Here is a 17,591-nt window from a genome sequence, read left to right on the forward strand (position 1 = left end):
TAAGGACGAGGCATGGAAAATAGTTTTCATGACCTCAGGGGGGTGAGGATGGTGCTGAGGGGGACGAACAATGCCATGTGGAATTAATTGTTCTTATGAACATCAAGTGCTCCCACTGATCTGAGCTCAGATCCGTGGATGAATCCTCCTCATCCCCCCCAAAAAATAATGAGAAACAGCTAGTTTCTTTTTATTATAGCCAGCTTGAGGTCTAAAAGTCATAAAAAACACAACAGTTCAGTCCCAACTGTGAAATAAAGTTTCAGTAATAAAGCTGGTGTTGATCTCTCAGTTGAACAAATCAATCCATGTTCTTCAATGGTGTGTGTAATATAGCCAGTGATAGAGGGCTCAGCTGTCATGTAAATGTAAGCTTTAGACCGCTATAGCAATTGACCACTGACCTGTCACAGTACTGTGTACTATGAGCTGGTGGCATTTTACTAATGGATATCCAGTCTTGTCTAGGGCAGTGAGAGAGCAGGGATGTGGTGCAGGACAGAGCCCAAACAGTTTTTTCACCAGAGAGACACCACCATAATCTTTGCTCTGTTTTGTGGGGTTTTCCCTTGGCCACATAGTGCAGTTTCCCCTAATGGGAAAGTAATCTCAGAGTTTTGGATGCCACATCATAAAGAATGAGAACTCTTCTTCAAGATAGCACCTGGTCATTGTACTGTTTCTTAGTTCAAAGTGTATACAACATGTTATATACGTCGTGCAAGCTAGGCCCGCTATTTTGTAATAGTAGTTTACTGTATTGCTGTTCTGTACTGAGATGTTATACAACCATCTACGTATATGAAATGTAAAACATTTACCATTTAAATACAAGTGCATGAACATGTTTCGATGCATATGTACAAGTAGCTCATTAACGTCCTTTATGCTAAATCAGTCATCAGTTTGTGCAACTTGCCTGGAACATTGCTGCGAGAAGCCTAACCACAGACCGAACATTTAATTGCAATATCCTGATCCTGATCTTTCGTTCATCCTGACCTATATATAAATTGCTACATGGGCAAGCACCTGACTTCCTCTCAATCTTATTACACAATGTACACCTCTCTTTTGCTTCTGGGTAGAGATGAAACAGTGTAAACATTTTATATAATGATAATCTGTATTATCGCTGTATTGTAGAAATGTGCTGAAAATGAAAAAGAGAAGGTCAATAGCTCTTACGTGAAGTGCAGATGTAAACCCCAAACGCACACAATGTGGGTGACACTGGATAGTAGCAGCTCTCCTGCTGTTACATCCCACTGCCAGCCTTCCGCTCCTTTCACCACATTCACACAAATAATGCACGTTGCTCGTGTCTTGGAGAATTGCTAACTCTGGTTGATGCTGGACAGTATCAAATCAACACATTAATACAACGAACGATGAAATGGTACAACTATGCAGCTTGAATTTTACCACAGTTTAAAGTGAAACTGCTAACCATTTCATCACTACTTCTGGGTACTCATTCATTTCACTCACAAAAACTTGAATGACAGTATTACCTCCAAGGCCCAACACTCCCCTTAAATTCAATCAAGTTTCACCAAATTGCACACACTCATGGATGTCAGTCATCTAAGTTTTCTTCTTTTTTTCCCAAGATGTCTGCATTATTTATTGAGAAATGAATGTCCAACAATGTCGAAAACCGCCCTATCTAGCAATATGAAAGAATATGAAAAAAAAAAAATCCTGGATCTGCTCCTAAAGTTAATAGTTACAGCATCCTTCCACCAAGTTTCAATAATATTGAGTAATTCTGCTAACACACAGACAAAAAGACAAACACCAATGAAAACCTAACAGGGAATCAGCCTGTATCAAAGCATCGTTATATCATAGTCCCTTTGCTTACATTGGAATAGATCTCAATCATAACTTTGTAGCTTATTTTACCCTTTAAGGTGATCATATTAAAAACCTTATCCAATAGATTTTTACTTTTATTGGGGGTTTTCTCTCCTAAATCTCTCACTGCTGCTTCTGCTCCTTTTGTAGTCAATGTCACAACTTTGTTTTGTCTTCCAATCAGTGATTTATGTAATGATACATAATAAAGATTCAAACTCCTTATTGTCTAAGCCAATAGATATGGAGGAAAAAACCTATAAAGAAAAGCTTTTCCAGGCTCTGAGGTTTGATGCTTTTCTACGTTGTGAGAGGATTTGCGTAAAACATAAAACATCATTCTTTACAATTTAATGATGGTTGTATGAGGTGAAAATATTTGTGGCGAGCTGTGGAATTTTCCTACAAATGGCTACTTGACATACTGGCAGCATTTATATCTGCACTTCTCTTAATGCATTTGTAGACTTAAAACTGTATCTGTGTGAGAAATGTCTAGACACTATTCACAAAACAATGTTGGTGCACATGTTTGCATGAGAGTGTGTATGACCCTAAACCATCAAATCATATTTCATCTTTTTGTAAGCAGGGAGTTTTCTCTCTCTGCTTGTGTGCTTGTGTGCTTGTAGTGGATGGGCAGAGGGGGACATTTAATTATGTGATTGGGAAAATTAAAACTCCAGGACAACAAGGGGAATACAAAGTATGGGATGCATATTTGATAATTTATATCATATAAAATATGTAATTTATATCGTTTAAAATCATGGGGGAGAGGGGGAGGGGGGAGCTGGCTCATTAGCATTTAAAGGAACAGGCACTCAAAACAGGTCACTCTGTGGAGGGCTGTTTTATACAGGGTGAAAAGGGTGCTGTTTTATATGATCCTTGTGGTATTTTGACCAAAGTATGTTACAGACATTTCATTAAGACCCCAAGGAACCATATCAACTTGTGGTAAAATGGGCATGCTATGTCCCCTTTAAGGAAAGGTAAATGTATAAATCATTATACAACCTAAAACCAAATGCTGTGGAAGCCATGGGGGAGCGACAGACTTGCTGAATGTCACCAGTTTATATACTGTTGTCCGACCAGGTGAGGTGAATCTCCCTGATGACCAACTCCTCCCATCAGGCTCCTGCAGAGAGAGGCCTGCTTTGAGAGGGTCGTCACACCTAAAATAGACTTAAAAGTTCTGCTGCAGTTCTGTTGCGTCGGAATTTTTCCTGAATGTTTTCCAACGGCCCCCTGGCTCTGTGGTGCCCAATGGAAGATTAGCACAGAGAAGTGAGGTGCATGTGAAGGCAGATATCTGATGCGTAATTGAAGGCAGATAAGTAGCCTGCAGTTAGATGTGTCAGTGGGAGTTGAATGTGGCCTGGAGCATCATGGGTTTTATCATGCAGCTTAATACCCTGACTCACTGGTACACAGTGGCAGGCGCGATGCTCGCTCAGCTAATGCTAAGTAGAGCAGTGTGATGGAGGAGGGCCCCAGTGGGAGCCCAACAAAGGGAGATCTCTTCAAGTCGACACACTTCTGCTGGAAGCTGAGCTACTAATACACAATCGTGGATACACACACACACACACAACCACACAGAGAGTCTCTGTTTGGAGACTTCCTTCCCTTTGTGTGTCTCCCATTTTTGCCAAAGGTTCCTCACTAACACTAGTTTTATTGTCCTTCCATCCTGGTTTTTTCTATCATTCCCTCCACTCTCCCCTTCCTTCCTTACAAAAATATGTAAATTTTAACCAATCAGTTTATTTAACATCCATGGATGAATGAAAGAATGAACTATAAACCTGCACACATTACTCTCAACCTCACCAACAACATATTCTCATTTGAAGTCACATATTAGCAGAGACGACTTTTCTGAAATCTTACATTGTGTTTTTTTTTGTTCCTTCAAAGATAAACAGTGGTTTATACTGGGCCATGACTCGATGCATATCTGCATGAAGCATCATGCAAAGAGGATGCATCCTTACTGGACCAGCTCCTGCAGCATCCAGCTGAGCTCCGCACCACCAAACCCCTCCCCCTTCTCTCTCAGGTCCGTTTTCTTGGCTTACTGTCAGCCTCTCTCACCTCTCGCCAAGCATCTCAGCTTGTAGAAATTAGATATGTAGGTCAGTGGTGTCAACACTCGCAGTGCTCATGCTCTGCAGATGAAGCTGCTCTATAAGGAATACTGTACTGTACATAATTCAAAGAACATTTTTTGCAGGGTATTTTTTTTTTTTTTTATTGTATTTTTATTTGTGCAGCATGATTTGCTCAGGCTAATAGAAACTAACTGCATTTGATATGTTTTAGCGTCTAATGTCATGTCTGTTTTACATTCCTTTCTTATTCTTTTCAGTCATTTATTGCTGACTTAAGTAAACAGTTTAATGGTAAAACTGCCAATGTAGAGAAAGTTCTTAACAAATTCATCAAGACTTCTGCACGTGTTGTTCACATCACAGTAAACATTGGACTGTGCATTGGACTTCTGGGGTTTCATACTACTGGACTGCTTGGATTTATGCTAAGTATCTTCTTTAAATAAGCTTCTCTGCTAGAATACTATTGTATCTGCTATCTTAGGTTAGACTAGATTGCTTGTTTATACTGTTTTGTCTTACCTTTAATTGTATGTGCTAGGATTTGTTTCACTCAAGTGATTGAGAGTTAAAGAGAACCAGTTACAGTTAAAACGCTTGAATTTTATTCCAATTTTGTCAAGGGCTAAGTTCTATTTTACTTTCTACCTGTGAGGTAAATAGACTATATACTCATCACTCCCAAATGGAGTTTTTCTCTCTACCCGCTGCCACATCTTACCCTATTGTCTTTTGAATTTCATGCTGTGATCGTCCACCAGGTTCTTTGGGAGATTTCTTGGAAGAATTAGATGTCCTCCTATCAAACTTCCCAGGAAATGGCCCTCCACTTGTCCTTCTGGGTGACTTCAACATACAGAGGAGAAGTCATCTGACCTATTACTTTTACTTTCTTCCTTTGCCCTCTCACTCAGTCCTTCCCCTCCTACTCACTCACAAAGCTGGTAACCACCTTGACTATATTTTCACCAGAAACTGCTCTACATCTAACCTCACTGTAACCCCACTTCATGTCTCTGACCACTTTATCTCTTACTCTCTCCCACTCTCACAATCTGACAACCCTATCACATCAACAGACTCTGTACCTGTCCGTTGCAACATTTGCTCCCTCTCTTCCTCCTCTCTGGCCTCCTCTGTTTTATCAGCCCTTCCGTCACCTGACTCTTTCTCACTCATGTATGCTAACTGCCACAGACACTACTTCACGACAGGTGCACAAGTCCTCACCTGCTCCCTGGTTGTGTGACTAGGTGGACGCCATCAGAGCCACTATGCGAGCATCAGAAAGGAAATGGTGAAAATCGAAACACCCTGATGACCTGCTCACTTATCAATATCGTCTCTCCTCTTTTTCTGCCTCTATTACCGCAGCCCAAAGCTCTTTTTACCAAACTAAAATTCAATCCTCATTTTCGAAACCCACAAAACTGTTCTCTATCTTTTCCAACCTCCTTGACCCCCCCAGTCCCCCTTCTTCTTCCACCCTTCTACCAAGCCACTTTAACCCTTAACCTTACCTTTAACCCTTTTTTGTGTAGTAGTTACTTTACAAAAAAGATAGATGGCATACGCTCCTCATTCTCAAACCGACCTCCTGTAACTACCTTTCCATCAACTTCATCTTCATCCCCTTCGCTTTCCTCTTTCACCCCCCTGTTTCCCAAACACGTTCTTACCCTGGTAACCTCCGCCCGCCCAACCACCTGCCCCCTTGACCCCATCCCTTCTCACATTCTCCAGTCTATTGCTCCCGACCTTCTTCCTTTTCTCACCCATCTTAATAACACTTCCCTGTCAACTGGCTGTTTTCCTAACTCTGTGAAGGAGGCAAGAGTAAATCCTCTCCTGAAGAAACCCACCCTGAACCCGTCTGAAGTAAACAACTACAGACCTGTCTCTCTTCTTCCCTTTCTTTCCAAAGCACTCAATCGTGCTCTCTTTAATCAACTCTCCTCCTATCTTCACCAGAACAACCTACTTGATCCTCACCAGTCTGGTTCCAAGGCAGGCCACTCAACTGAGACTGCCCTCCTTGCTGTCTCTGAGCAACTTCACACTGCTAGAGCAGCCTCTCTCTCCTCTGTCCACATCCTTCTAGACCAGTGGTCGCCAACCCGTCGATCGCGATCTACAGGTCGATCTCGCAGTCTTCACTGTCGATCTCCGAACTCTCAGGAATCACTGGCTGCGGTTGCACCGCAGATCAGCTGTGTGTTGGTTGTCTGTTGTTCACATGGCAGAGTGTCCGCTACTGGCGACGGAGGTGTTGGTTTATCTACTGCATTGCCTTCAAAACAAGTCGGTTTATGTACTAAACTAAACACCAGGACACTACGGTATGAAGACGCGCATCTTCCGGTCTGTCGATAACAATCAAAGCCCCGTTAGAACAAATGAATGGATTCAGAAAGTGAAACGCTGGAGTGCCTTTACTTTGAAACGGGTTCGGGAAGTGTTGTAAATATGTTTGTGTCATAGACAGATAAACGTTGTGTTTCACAGAAGAATAAACAGAGAAAATTATCTTTCACCTGAGTTTTAATGTTTATCTGTTGAAATTATGTCACAAACATGCATTTTAAAATGTTAAAACGACTTTCTGTATGCGTTTCAAAATAAAAGCACTCCAGCGTTTCTGTTGACAGAATCCATTCTTTTGTTTAAAAAGGGTTTTTGATTGTCAAATATTTGCAAAAGCGGAAGATGCACGGCTTCATACTGTATAGTACTTGTATTTATTTGAGTACAAGGGACTACATTCATGCAAGGCAATAGTAATATTTATGGCCATATTCAAGGCGAAGCCAATGTAAAACATTGTGCTGCAGTAGCAGCTCCTCTGCAGAACATATTGTTGAACTGAAGCTAAATATTGTGCACTGAACAGATGCTGTAAATATAAAATGATATTAATGTGAATATTGTGCATTGAATAGAAAGTTGCACAACTGCTTCTTTGTGTATATTTATGCTCATACATTCAGCCTTTAACAGAAATTGCAAAAACTAATCAATATGACCCTCCTCAGTGGGTTTCTTGGAAGATATCAGGGTGGTAGATCTCGGCTTACGTTTGGAATAAAAAAGTGATCTTGCGCTCGAAAAGGTTGGTGATCACTGCTCTAGACTTTTCTGCTGTATTTGACACAGTGAACCACCAGATCCTTATTTCTTCCCTACATGATCTGGGTGTCTCAGGCTCTGCTCTCTCCCTGATCTCATCCTACCTCAATGACCACACTTTCCGGGTAACTTGGAGAGGATATGTGTCTGAACCTTGACTTCTCACTACTGGGGTCCCTCAAGGTTCCGTCCTGGGTCCCCTCCTCTTCTCTCTGTACACCAACTCTCTCGGCTCTGTCATTCACTCACATGGCTTTACCTACCACAGCTACGCTGATGACACCCATCTAATCCTCTCTTTTCCCCAGTCTGAAACACAGGTAGCAGCACGAATCTCTGGCTGTCTCAGTGGCTGTCACATCTCTCAGTGGCTGTCTGCACACCACCTGAAAATCAAACTTGACAAGGCCGAACTACTTTTCCTTCCAGGGAAAGGCTCTCCCACCCATTACCTGACTATTAACTTTGACAACTCCATGGTAGCCCCTACCCAGACTGCTAGGAACCTGTTTCAAAACACTAGTACTTGCGTACCGTGCAGCGAACGGATCGGGCCCCGCCTACATCCAGGACATAGTCAAACCTTACACCCCAGCCCGTCCACTCCGCTCTACGTCTGCCAATCGGCTTGCTGCTCCCTCACTGCGAGCTAACCACTCAACAAAATCACGACTGTTTGCTGTCCTGGCTCCTAAATGGTGGAATGAGCTCCCCATTGACATCAGGACAGCAGAAAGTCTACACATCTTCCGCCGCAGACTAAAGACACATCTCTTCTGACTATACCTTGGATAAAAATAAATAAATATATATATTTAATAGCACTTATATGGCACTTACATATAGCACTTTGTAGTTTGGCTTTCTTGAAGAAAATTGAACTCGCTTGATTTGTGTTGTTCTGGGTTTGTTCCCTCATGGTTGAATGCATTTCTTGTAAGTCGCTCTGGATAAAAGCGTCAGCTAAAGGAAATGTAATGTAAACAACATAAGTAGATTTCAATCAAATGACTCAAATGCACAGGAAAGTAGAGAACCAGGGTAATATAAATTCTGCATGACGCTTGGTGTCAATAGCTATTGGCCAGACTGTGTGCTGGACTTTGTCACTGAAGGAAAATTCTACATGAGTCTGATGACCTGTTGACCTTTGATGAGGGACTTGCTTAATTTTCTGGTTGCAAACGTCACTATTAGTTCAAAATTTACCCAGACCTCATTTTCTTTGATCCTTCTCAACATTGATACAACAAATGAAAGCCATAGTTACCTAAGTGTAATTGGTCTAAAAAACATTTTCAGTTAAACTTATTTCACAGTGATACTTTCACAGTATCTGATGTCCTCTACCAGTGATACTGTATAACCAGAGGGTCAGCGGTTCGATCCCAGGCTTCCCCATGCTACATGCTTAAGTGTCCTTGGGCAATATACCATTTTCATTGAGAAAGTGCTGCACATAGATACACTATGAATGTGTGTTTGAATGGGTGAATGGCAAAACCTGTACTGTTAGGCTCTCTGAGTGGTCATTAAGACTAGAAAAGTGCTATCGAAAAATACAAACCGTTTACATATTTTCTTTTGTGTGTATATATACTGTATGTATATGTGTGTTTGTGTGTGGACCAGGTTGCAATGACCTAAATCTGTTTACACAGTCACATTATGGAGACTTGCCTTCATTAATCATTACAATTTAGGGAAAAGACATGTTTCCTTGTCTGAAAATTATCAGTCATGGTTTATCCATGTGCTTCTTCAGTTTGAACTGGCTGCTGGGAGTCCCAGGTAATTACCTTGTCAGAGACCATCCCTGAACAGTGTCCTGATAATCCTGGTAATCATCTAAATTGTACAAATTGTGGATTTCTTTACCCTAGAATGGGCTCTTTATATTTAACTACTTTATATATACATCGGGAGCGGGTCCTCTCCATGGAGGCCGCCATGTTTTTTACAGTAGCCCAGACTGGACAAACTAAACACCCTTTGAGTTTTTATGAAAACTGAAGGCTACCACAGGTTCTCTTTCATGTTTGGAAGGGGAGGGTGAGGTGAAGGGTATTCAGCTGCAACATGCAACTTCACTCAGAGATGTCACTAAATTCGCACTGCAGGGCATTATTCCACAAAAACAAAAAAATTGCCACGTCTGAACTGCTAATCTACCCTTTACAGTCCCTTAAAAAAACTCTCCAAAAATAAAATGAGTGCAAGAGCTTGTTCCATTCTCGAAAAGGAAGATATCAATCTACATTAAGCTGTCCAACAACAAAATAAATGAAAACCGGTCTCTGACTAAAAACTCCCACACTTTAGATCAGGGGTATTTTATTAAATAAAAAAATTCTTAAAAGAAACATCATAATGTCTACATGCGTTATGATTTTGTGATATTTATTTTGAAGTAGTCTAGTAGTTGTATCAATGTCTGTATGAAGTCAAAAACTGACAGAACTGTCAAATAAAATAAAGAAAGTACAATTCAATAGTATTTCAACAATGTTTATTATAAATTTTCACATTGAACTGGAGGGTACTCTAAAAATAAAATAATAATAAAATAAATGTTATCTTCTCGTTTCAAATAAAATAAGGTTTGCATTTAAAAATGAATTAAAGACCTTTTGAAAAAGTCATCTTAAAATAAAGTACTTAATTTTAGAAGAAAAAAAAGATGTAGTTTGAGTTTCCCCTTTTCTTCTTAACTACATTTCACATATAAGAATCTAAACAAATATTACCACTAAACAGCTTAAACACGGCCTTTCTCTTAGTTCCCCACTTTCTCTTGTTCAGTGAGAGAAGTTAACTCTTCCGCGCTGCCAGGATTTACTACTGTAAAGACGAAAAAAGCTGCGCAGGATGAAATAGAAATGCTCCGTCAAAATCTAATAATAGGTCTGGGTCCATATAGAACGGCGTCTGGACCGCGGCAGACCTATCGGTGACCTATGCTTTAGATGATTGGGGGCAATTTTTTTCCGCTTCAGCTTGCTCTCTAAGTGAAACTAACAGCAGGGTGGGTCCAGCCTCTCAGGTAACCTCACAATCCCTAACGACCCTACAAATGAAATACCTGGGATTCCCAGCAGTCAGTTCGAACTGAAGAAGCCTCTTGGATAAGAGGTGAAATGTCTTCAAGAAAATCAACCGAGTCCAGTTCGCGGGTTAGGGTTAGGCAAGTAGTAAGTAGGCATGCAAGTAATAACTATGGTTCAGGTTAGAGTAAGTCTAATGTCGCCTTAAGTCATGGAGACACAACTGTATGTGTGTGTGTGTGTGCACACAAGCCTATTGTCTGTTTTTATGTCAGTGCCAGTAACCCCTAAGCGTTATGTCATTATCATGACGAGTCCTCAACATGACTCACAGACAAGCTACCAGCAAACTATTGTCAAAGTTTACAAAGAACAGTAAAGAAATCTTCAGCGTTTGCTCATATCATGACTGCTCCACTGATGACCACAAGGATCTTTGCCTTTGTTAGCAGTATGTGCTGTCATGTTGAATATGTGTGATTTCAGCTGAGCTGTCCAGTAAGAGTTATCTACACTCATGGATGCAGGGAGCAGTGAAAATGGACATCATTATTTGGCTGAATCACATCTTATGAGGTTGAACAACAGTGGATAGATTGTTTTTATGCTTCAATTCTTCTCTCTAACAATTGTACATAGATTTTTTTTTTTTTTACTTTACTTAAAAATTAACACGTAATTTAAAATGCATCATCGGACCTCTTATAAGAGAGTGTGAGATCCCTGAGCTATGTGCTGCCAAAGCTTGTACACAAAGCAAAACAAGCTGAGCACATTCATGCTCCTTCGTGGATAAACCCATCAATGTTAATTCCTGGACAAACTCTACATCCATATCTCTCTATGAACAAAAAAAAAGAAGCTTAATAAACTCTGCTGCCTCCAGCGGTCATTATAGTGATATTTTGTTGTGCAGTTGGAATGCAGTTAATTTTCCGCTTTCTGCCCTGAGTTCCTTACATGTTTAAATTTGGATGTGTTTGGACTCGTGCCATTCAGCGCTCCTCAGCAAGTTTTTCAGACTCTGCTGGTTCCCGAGTGTTCCTGGCGTTCCCTCAGTGATTACAGACATGAGAGAACAGGGAAGATACTTTGAATAATAGAAGTGTAAAAATGGAAAGCAGGTTCCAGTGGGATTTGGCTGGCAGTTATTTTTGGTGGGTGCGGTGTTAACAGTCATGGAGCTTTCTCATTGAGTCGAGTTGCCCAACTTTTAATGATTCAAGTCTCTTAGTAGAAAATCAGATGTGTTAAGTGAAATATGTCAACTCATCTAGATGGTGCACAGTGAAATAAGGGTAACAAATATATTCACAATTCACACCTTACGTACATCACCTTTAGTTGATTTGCAGCTGAAGAAATATTTAGTCATTTTCAACGTTTTCACAAAGTGAAAGACACACATTGTGTAACATGTATGTATGTATGTATGTATATTTGTTTTATGCCTGAGCTGAGTAGACAGTTGGTTCGTTGCCCACCTACCATCAAATTAGACAAAGTCAAATTTCATCTTCACCTTCTTCTTTGTTTGGTTTATTGGCTGGTAGCCACCAATGTCAAGGAGCATTATCGCCATATATTGATGCACACATTTTTCAATCGGGGCAGAAGAAGAGCCAACTGTAAACCGCCTTTGATTTAAAGGCTTGTGTTCATATTTTGATGCATTAAATAACAGAAACTTTTTAAACCTTTTTTAACTGGAAATGTTGATTGGAACTTTCGACAAAATATTTGTTGCCTTTGTTTGCATACATGGTTTTTGTCATATTTGTTTTATTAGGCATTTATGTGAATTTATTGACCACAGTCATGTTTATTATATAATCAAAAACAAATATTGTTAACTGTATTGGGTATATTTGGAATGTTGCAATTGGTTGGATTCTCTTTTTTTCCAACCAGGAACCCATTTAACGTTTTGTTTGTTTTATTTTGGCTTTATTTATACACATGCCTTCTGCTGATGAGTCCATCTTTGCCTGAACAAGGGTAGACATGTTTACCATGTTTTTCATGCAATGTCAGCCTGTATAGACACGGCATCCTCCAGCTGCCTATCTCAAGTCTTGTAGAGGAGTTTAAAAGCACCAGAACCAGGCTGGAGATGACCCTCCCAGATCCCAAGACACATCTATAGGGGCTGTTGGACCATCACTGACAACAGGACGGAAATGGACACCGAAAGAAGCAACTCAACTGCCATACAAGCCAGAAGCCAGTCAGATTTACCTTTAGCCTCATCATACCCTTTGGCCTGTATCATTGATTAAAAGGCCAAAACACTTGATGGCGCTATGGTGCACAACTGAAGTAACGTCTGAAGAAGAGGTCACAATTGACTTCAATTGTATTAGATTTAGCTGCAACACTGTTTACCCCTGAGACTCCAGAAGTGTCTTGTGGACTCAAACACTTCACCCACCCCTCCATTGGCTTAGTGGTGAGTAGATAATGAGTGAATCTTCATTTTTCTGTGAACCATACCTTTAAGTAGAGTATTTGAGTAACCATTCCCCATTACAGTCCACTTTTGTTTAGCTTCTGATGCTCACAAATAAACAAAAAACCAGTGCAATGAAGCTGTCATACAGTTTTTAGAGAGAAAAAATATTTCAGACTCAGTAGAAATACTCCATATCTATCTTCATTTGTTACTAAAAGGAAGCTTCTGTCCTGACTGCCGATAGATACCATAAACACTGTCACACTTCTTAGTTTCATCTTCTCTGTTTGAGTGCCTGCCTTATAAACTACCGTAACTTGAGTTGAATAAGTGAATCTGCTGAAGGCTCATAGAGCAAACAGTGCAATCAGTGTGGTGATATAGGAGCGTAATAAAAATCACAGAACAAGATGTCTTCGTATTCCTATTGCTCTCTCTCTTTGAATAGCCTTGGCTCCTCTGGGAGAGCTCAGCTCAGAAGAGATGCTCCATTGCCCTACATCTGCTCACACTCAGTGCCAGCCTCATCTCTGTGTCTCATCCTCTTTATTCCACCTTCATTCCTTCTGTTTCTGTCACACGCTAACATTCTCTATCTGTGACACGTACTGTTCCGTTCTATCAGGCTCTTTTCATTCGTGCCGACTGGATCTCTGACATTGTCCTTCCTCTTTCCCCTCTGTCTGTGTGCCTAGGTTTATCTAATATGGGTCTTTAAAGCTTGATATGATGCAGATATGTTGTCTTGAGCCTGCGATAAGAAGCATCACAAAAGCTGGACTGCCTCTGAATTTTTATTCAACAGATAACTTATTTCTTGATTGATATCTTTGCCATTTGTAGACTTAGGGGCAGAGTATAAATATATTGAATTTCATTGTTTACAGAAACATAGTCACAAATAAATATCACATCCTTATATGTATGACAACAAACATTTTTATCCCATTTCAAGAAGCCATCAAAGTTAAGCCACAAAAAAGAATACAACTGTTATGACTAAAAAATAAACCATGGGCCACTATAAAGTACAGTTAGTTAAAAAGTGACAAAAGGCATCGATCAGAAATCATGATCAGACAAACGACCGTGGCCAGGAGACAAGAAAAGGTCAACCTTCCACCCCAATGAACATCAAGACTGGGACTCTGTTAAAGCCTAACAAACATGAAATTATTAATTTATCACAACAGACAGAATTTAAAATTCAAACTAATAGTTTTACTGAGCAATGCATCAACACCTTACTCTCCTCCAAGTGACACTGAGACTGAAGTGGGAGCCATTAGATTCAGTCACTGTTACGTACTTTACAACCAATGGTTGTACTATCCCCTGGGCCTGGAGGTATCTCTGTTTTTCAGTCCTTGAGACCTAGGTAGTGGATGTCTCCATGAAGGCTGATGTCCATTTTCAACATTGCTGACTTGCAATTTCGTAATACTCACAACAGAAGTCACACAAAAAGATATTTGATTCAAACTTTTAAAAAAGAACTGATTGTGTTTGTGAAATTAATTAATTTTTCTGAAATATTTGGGTTATATGAACTCATAATCTGCTATTACTAAACAAATACATTTACATTTTTGTGTAAAAGTATCTGCTTCAATCCATAACATATTCAATCCATTTTGATCAAATTTGTTATTAAAGTTTTATTATATGTCAGTGTTTAGTCTCAAATGTCAGAACCACGGCACAACTATGATCACCTTCTCCAACAGAGTATCGCACAAGATACAAATGTTGTGTATCAGAAAGGGAAGTGCAACACCATCAACACAAGAGCTTGGTGGTGAAAAACCATATCTGCACAAACGCCATCATCTTTATCCCTCATCTAGGCTACTGGCCATGTCCCTCCCTAAACAATTCTACATGTGATTCAATCTTTTGTTTACCTCCAGTTTCAGATAACAGTTGTTCAGCCCTCCTCATGCTTCCATTTGTTCCACTTTGGAGGAAAAGAAGCCTGAAGCTTCACAGTGGAGCCTTATTGCACTTCAGAGTCCACAGTAAAGGGGAGCAGCCAGCCGGTTGGAGGGAACAGACAGATCATATCTGCAGCTGCTCGTCCTCCAACGTAAATCTGACTCCTTACTGATTAGAAGTAAAGAATTGCAGCGTGTCCAGTCTCTTACATTAGTTACACTAGGTGATCTATTGAAACCTTAAACTGGTAAATGCTTACTCTAAGCATCCCACCTATTCACACTGCATATTAAATTGTCCTCTTCCTATTGTGCTCTAAATGTGAGTGATGTGAAAAATTACTTTTCTTGGCTTGATCTGAAGCAAACATGAGGCTACAGAAATTATAATAGTTAAATCAAGTTTTTTGTCAAAGTACAAACAATCCTTCTTTTTGTTCCCCAATTTTTTGTTTCACATCTGTGATGGAGGACATTGACAAAAGAGAAGATTGAACTGAAAACATCACTATGTTGGAAGATTACTTACTTGATTATCTCAAACAGCTGAAGGCTCATTAACTTCAGGTAAAGTGTGGGTTATGTCCCTCCACCACTTAAAACCTGTTGAGGTATTTATATGGACACCTGACTATTGTTTTAAGACAGATCTGACATTTATAAGTGTATCCGTTAAATGCTTGAAGAAACAAACTAAGCCACCTGATCAATATCCTGAATGCAGTAACAATTGCATTAATTATAAAAAAAATACTATCACAATTACCACAACTACCACCGCTACTACTACTGCAGCTAATAATTAAAAGTACAATAATACAAAAGTGGCTACGGTGAGAACAACAGGAAGTTAATTTTGTGAACATGTTAGGAAATTCCTGTTTGCACATCAAGAGACTTTACCTTTCATCTGAAGTGAATTCTAATGCTACCGGATGAATTTAAGTCCAATATTCATAAACCTTCAATATTGCGCAGCATATTGTCATGTTGTTGATGATGCATATTGTCTAATCTGTTGACATTTAGACTTTTACTGTTGTGTCTCGCACAGTCCATGGTGCAGAGTGAAATTAGGAAACTTTGTGTTCATCACACCTGGTTGATCTGCAGTGAAGATTTTACTGTCAATGTTTTTCATTAGATGAAACTGAATTTGCTTTGTTACTGTTCAAATATGTGGTTTTTATGTAAGTTTGAATTATTTATTGAACTGCTTAGATTTTTTTTTTACATTGCATGTCATCTATCTCAGAGGTCTGTTAAGCATCCGACACCATCTTCAGACCCAAGTTTACGGCTTTTCATAATAAGAGCTCTGTAATTCTGCTCAATATAAAGCATTGAACCAACAAAACGAAGTGTCCACATAGAGAAAAGTGCTGCACATAGATGCACTGTATGAATGAGTGTGTGAATGGGTGATTGACAAAAACTGTACTGTAAAGCGCATTAAGCAGTCATCAAGACTAGACAAGCACTGTATAAACGTACCATTACCTTCAAGACAAATTGCTGTACAGGAAGTGATTCTGTGAATGTTGTTACCATGACAGAGCTGATGAAATAAAAATTATTAAATTGGCAGCGATTTTGACACAGTTGCCGACCTCTGCTGTAGTTTATCTGATGAAGTAGAAGAAGACATGCTCAACTCGGTCCACAGATTTACTGTTAGCACAGCACTTCCCTGGGCCATTTACAATACACATGGCATCCCAAATTAAAACTATAAATAGCTAAAATGTTTGGGTTCCTGGATATTAAATGCAGCCAGGGTGCATCGAAAGGTAAATGCAATATCCCTCAAACAAAACAAAACTGAGGGAATTCCCCGTCCAAGTCACAGCAGAGAGAAGAATCCACTGGAATGATGCAGTCCTCCTAACAGCATCCATCATACAATATTAGAGGCAAATCTATAATGCATGATGCCAGTTTGATTGGAGAGCCACAGGCCACTGGTGAATTAGAGCATGCATAAAGTGCACAGCAGGGGAACGGAGTGACAGTCACCACAAGCTTCGTGCTATCTTTATTTAAATGTTTCAAATCATCAACCAATTTGAATGAGTTTCCAATGAATCTTTCTGCTGGATATTCCTAAAAACGAAATGGCAAAAAAGGAAAAACAAACAGTGGAGTCTGGCTGAGTGACCTCATACTACTGTTACCACCAAGTCCTCTATTTCACATCCACCATGGCTGCACAATCCTATCAGTACAAATTCATATTCATAGCTACTTGACAGCATGTTTGCTGAAATTTCCTCATCATGTTTGCATCAGGTATTGTGCACATTGTTGCACAAACTGTTAATCTCTTGAGTCTTTTTGTGTGTAAAACCATTTGATGATGCTGCTGCCATTTGCAGCTTTTGATGCACTGCACTTTAAATAAGATGCAAATGATCAATATGTTTAAAGCTTCTAGTCTGATCTAATCTTTCCTTTTTTCATAATATGAAATTAATTTGTGTCATTGTGTCATTTGTGGTCCTCTGTTGGAAGTTAAAATAAAAAAAGAGTGTTTGTGTATGTTATTGCTGTTATTGGTGTGTGTTTGTGTATGTGTGTGATTGTGTCCCTATCCACTTCCTTCACTGTGTCCATGTTCAAGACACAAATTTGTCTATGAGTGTATGAATATATATTATCTATCTGTTACATAACAGGTTTTAACATAGGCTTTTGGGGCAAATTAATACATAGGCCTACTATACAAAAGCAACATACAGGAAATAGGCCCTTTGAAAAATGCATGGGATTTCTTTACTGCAAATTCAGCCATATGAGAAGGTTACAGAATGATACAATGTCATGTACACTCAAGTTTGTATGAGAATAAAATCACATAAATACACGTTATGCAAATGCCTTTTACATAATGAGTGCAATGCGTTTTCATGTTGACCTTATTATTTTTTTTAAACAATTTTATATTAATGTTATCTCCATATGAAGAGCCACTTAATAGACATGATTATCTATAGTAGCGTAATGAATTGGGGTGAGAGTTACACACAACAGCACCTACATCCTCACGACGCTGAAG

This window comes from Hippoglossus stenolepis, chromosome 19 (genome assembly GCF_022539355.2).
Source record: "Hippoglossus stenolepis isolate QCI-W04-F060 chromosome 19, HSTE1.2, whole genome shotgun sequence".
Taxonomy (NCBI): Eukaryota; Metazoa; Chordata; class Actinopteri; order Pleuronectiformes; family Pleuronectidae; genus Hippoglossus; species Hippoglossus stenolepis.